Genomic DNA, 4,505 nt, shown 5'->3' with positions numbered 1-4,505 from the left:
TTTTCTCTTTGGGAAGCCCTGAGTGAAGAAATCATAAAATTTTGGACCTTTAAAGGACACTTAGAATCACCTAATTGAATTTGCTGATATGGAAGAAGAATGGAATCTAGAAAGCTGAGGTTATTCACCAAAATTTATTATTAGCAGTAGGCTGGACTTGTATACAGATCTTTCAGTCATACCACTTGAAGAGTCCCTGAAAAATGTCTCAGTGGAAGGAGTGACAATAATAGTACTCTTGGGACAATCTGAACAAATTCTCTTGCTACAATCAGAAAATCTGAAAAATTATTTTTAAAAATCCTTGAAAAAAGCTAATCAAAAAAACCTAATCAAAGCTTCAAACGGTCAAATCAAATCAAATCAAAGGGTCAAAAAGCTAATCAAGGTAAGATTTAATCAAGCCAGATCAAGAATAAGATCAAAGCTTCATGAGGCTGGGAGGACAAAAATAGCCATGCAAGGCTCAGCAAGTGTGGGAGTCTCTCTCTGTCAAACACATCAATCTTTGGTTGAGACCCAGAAGAGATGGACACCAGAAGAAAGATAAATTAGTCTTCAAATGGATTGCAGTTCAGCTTTAGATAATCTGGGTGGCACAGAAAATCCTAAACTCTGAAATTGGATTTAGATGATACAAGAGTTCTACTATACCCAGGTGCCTGGAAGAAGGAAAAAAAAAAAAAAACTCTGCTGGAAGAAAAAGTCTCATGTAATTTCTACAGTTTTTCAAATACAATGTCCAGTACAAAAATAAAATGTATCCAGGCACAAAATAGAGACAAGACTACATAAATCAAAACCACCAAAACCAGTGGAAAACAGACATAAATGCAGAGGGACTCCAGATGGTGTAATTACCAGACACACTGTAAAATAACTATGCTTATATGTTCAAGAGGGGAAAAAAGATTGAAAACTTTGAAAGAGAATTGGAAAATTGTGATAAATGACAAAGTAGATTTGAAAAGGAACCAGACTGAAATTCCAGAACTGAAAAATATAAAACCAAAATTACGAGCTCAGTGAAGGGGTGATAAGAGCAGTTTAGACACAGCTGAATAAAGTATCAATGAAGTGGAAGACAAACCAGAAGAAAATATACAAAATGAAGAACAGAGAATTATATGGACAGAAAATACAAATTAAGGATTAGAAAGAAAATAATCCCAAATAGAAAGCCTTGGAGATGCAGGAATAAGTGAAAAACAATGAGCATGGTAAATATGCAGGTAAATCTAAAGTAAGATTGAGTATACAAAACAATACTGTTAATGTTTGATACTCTTCATAATACGTGCAGAATTAAAATTCCCATGTCTTTCCCCTTGAATATGACAAAGAAGGAGGAGGAGGAGGATCAAAAGGGGAAGGAGGAGGGAGAGGAGAAAGAAGTATACCTGAAACATGGCCCGATCAGACATTCCCTTGGGTTCCATCTTCCACGGAGAGAGGTTATGGTTTTTCTTTTTCATCTGCCAATCCCTCTTTAGCAGAATTTGAGACTGGGTTCCAGAAAATTTAGAAAATACACAGAAAGCCAAAGACGAGAGGTGCAGATCTTTCTTGTTCCTTGGGAACAAGAAAACAGTTCTTATTACTAAGTGCTTGCTATATTCCAGGAACTGTTGTGCTTCACAAATATTAACTCGTTTAATTCTTATAACAATGTGGTGAGGTAAGCCCTGTTTCCACAGTCTGTTTTGTAGATGAAGAAACTGAGGAAAATAAAGAATTAGTAAGTTACCAGAGTCACTCTGTTAGGGTGGGGGTGAGGGCTAATATCTAAGGTGCCTTGGACTGGTTCTTCCCACCAGTCTCCGTCCACCTTCTACCGTCAGCCCTCACAGTTCCTCGCATAAAATGCCCCTAATAAGCCCTGCAACTTCAGGCTAGACAGCTCCAGTACCTCTGCTAGAAAAAGGTCTTGGTGGGTTTTCAGCTGCCATAGATTCTGAGTGCATTTGTTTTTACATCACTCTGTGGGAACTTCCGGTGCTGGGTGGCTGGGGGTTGCCAGCATCTATGTGGTTTATGACTGACAGAGTGAAGGCAGAGAAATGAATCCTGAAGGCCTCTGGGAGAAGTCATGGTGCTCAGAGTGCCATTCCCCTTATGCTAAATGCTGTGGGTCCTTGACAGCAGAAAAGAGCCATTGTGTCCTTCTCTCATTTGATGATAAAAGCCAGAGAGAAACCAACTTCCGTGCTTTGTTACAGAGGATGAGGTCTGCTCACTCTTACTAACCACAGAGGTCATTCCCTGGAGTTAATTCTGTTGGCCACTCCTTGGAGACAAGCCCTGGACTACTCATGTGTTCTTTCCTCTGTTTTGCATCTAAGTGTGGAGAACACTGTGCATCATCTGCTCGATGCCAGGAGCTGTAGTGCACATAGTTACTAATACCTTATATCTGGACTGACTTGGACATGATTGAAAATTGGTTGAAAAGAGGAAAAACAGGATCTACAAGTTGACCATTTGGTCCCTTCCCTACCTTCATCATTTAGTTTGTTTTGCTTGAGGATACAGAGTTGCTCTGTTGTGCCCCTCAGCAGTCAGAAATGTCTAATTCCTCCCTGAGGAATTATCTGTTTTGCTTGGAGAGGGACTCACTCTGCCCAGGGTGAAGCTGGCTCCTCTGTCTTGGTGTTCCCACAAAATACTGTGACCTCAAAGAAATAAATGAGGTCTGTAGACTGAGGGCCACTGATGAAAAATCTGCAATTTTTTGCTGGGTATTTTAAAATGCATTTCATCATGAATGAACATCTGGAAAGCTGCTATCTCAGAGAGTTGAGTGGCTGGAGCCCTCCCCTCCATTAGGTCTTGGTCAAATGCCACCCTCTCTGAGAGGCTTGCTCCAACCATTCTATTTAAAATTGTGAGCCGTCCCTGCCCTAGAACTCTCTATACCTCACACCATCTTCGCTTTCTGCACAGAACTTATCGCTGTCTGCTCTACAAAGTATCGTAGCTGTTTATTTGTTTATCCCCATCTCTTACCCCCATGAGGGAAGGGTTTTTGTTCTATTCACTGTTGTAGCCTCATAGTACAAAACAGTGCCTGGGACTTAGTGGACATTCAGTAACTGTTTGTTGAGTGAATGGCTGCATAGCATTCAGAAATTAACCCAACTTGACTCTCATCAATGCACACATATACATACACACTTTGAAGTATACGGTTTTTTACATCCTAGCACAATCGGCACTTTTTGCATAGAGATGCTTTTTAGTCCTTGAGAACCCTGTAATACTAAGGGTCGTACTTGTAGTTACAGAACCTCATCCAGGGCATTTTACCTTCTTAGAGCAAGTCAGCCCCTCTCACACTGGCCATGGCCTCTGCAGATGAAGTATATTCGCCCTCCCTTCTTCTTCCATCCAGCAACCTGTTTTTGCTTCCCTTAGGGATATGTGACATTCCTAAGCCCTTCCCACCCCATCCCCAACAAAGGCACTGATTTGGACGTTAGAGGGAGACCCAGGGGAGCTAGGGAGGGGCACGGCCAGCTCTCAGTCTGGGAGGTGCGATGTAGCTGAGCCTGAAGGCCGCCCAGGGGGGCAGGAAGGGCTGGGATGGTGCCAGAAACTCCACATGAGACTGGACTTGGGTCCAGATGCCCTCCACATCGGTCTGACCACAGCTCAAGCAGAGGCTTTGAGGATCTGATTCTATATTCATAGGTCTTCCTTGTTTATAAGGCAATTCACAGTGTGACAAAAGTCATCCTTCCCCTGGGGAGGAGCACTGGGTTTGAATAACCAAGTTTGGCAGTGTGAGCCTCCCAGAGAGAGAAATGTCTGAAACCCAAACAGATGACAGCAACAAAACACGCAGCTCTCTTTTGGGAAAGAACCAGAGAGCAAAAGGACAGTTTTAGAACTGGTCCGCTATCTGCTGGGTCCCATTCTGAGCCAACAGACACTTCAGCCGTCAGGTGTCACCCTTCCTATCCCCTCAAAACCCAACAGAGCAGAAACAGAAACAGCCTTCCTTCCACAGCACACCCTCCAGTTTCACAGGTAGCTCCTGAGGGGACATCACTCTTCTCATCCTAGAATCAGGGCGTCCAGTCCAAATGCAGCAGATGTGCTTCCGCCCACCACCGCGGTGCCTCACGCACCTGGGGGCCCATCCCTGGAGTATCCCTGCAGGCATCCAAACCAGGGCGGCCTGGAGACTGGGGGGCATTCATTTGTCTGGGGGTTACGGCTCAGCAAGCAGAAGTGACTCACTGGCATATGAGAGGGTCACGGAGCCCACCTGGGTGCGATCAGTGGGGTTCTGGCCCCTCTTCACGCCTCAGCGAACACTCCAGATTGAGCCTCTTTGTTCACCCTCATCATAGAAACTGCATGCACTTCAGATCCAATCACGGTTTAATAAGCGCCCTGCCCAAGCAGCTGGACCCTAGGAGAGTGTCTACATGGGGACAGAAAGGCCTGTCTGTCACCCTCAGTGACAGAAGAAGGGTGCGGGGTGGGGGGGTGTGAAGGCA

Source organism: Camelus ferus, chromosome 35, assembly GCF_009834535.1.
Source record: "Camelus ferus isolate YT-003-E chromosome 35, BCGSAC_Cfer_1.0, whole genome shotgun sequence".
Lineage (NCBI taxonomy): Eukaryota > Metazoa > Chordata > Mammalia > Artiodactyla > Camelidae > Camelus > Camelus ferus.
The sequence above is the reverse complement of the archived record's forward strand: the minus strand, read 5'-3'. Positions refer to the sequence as shown.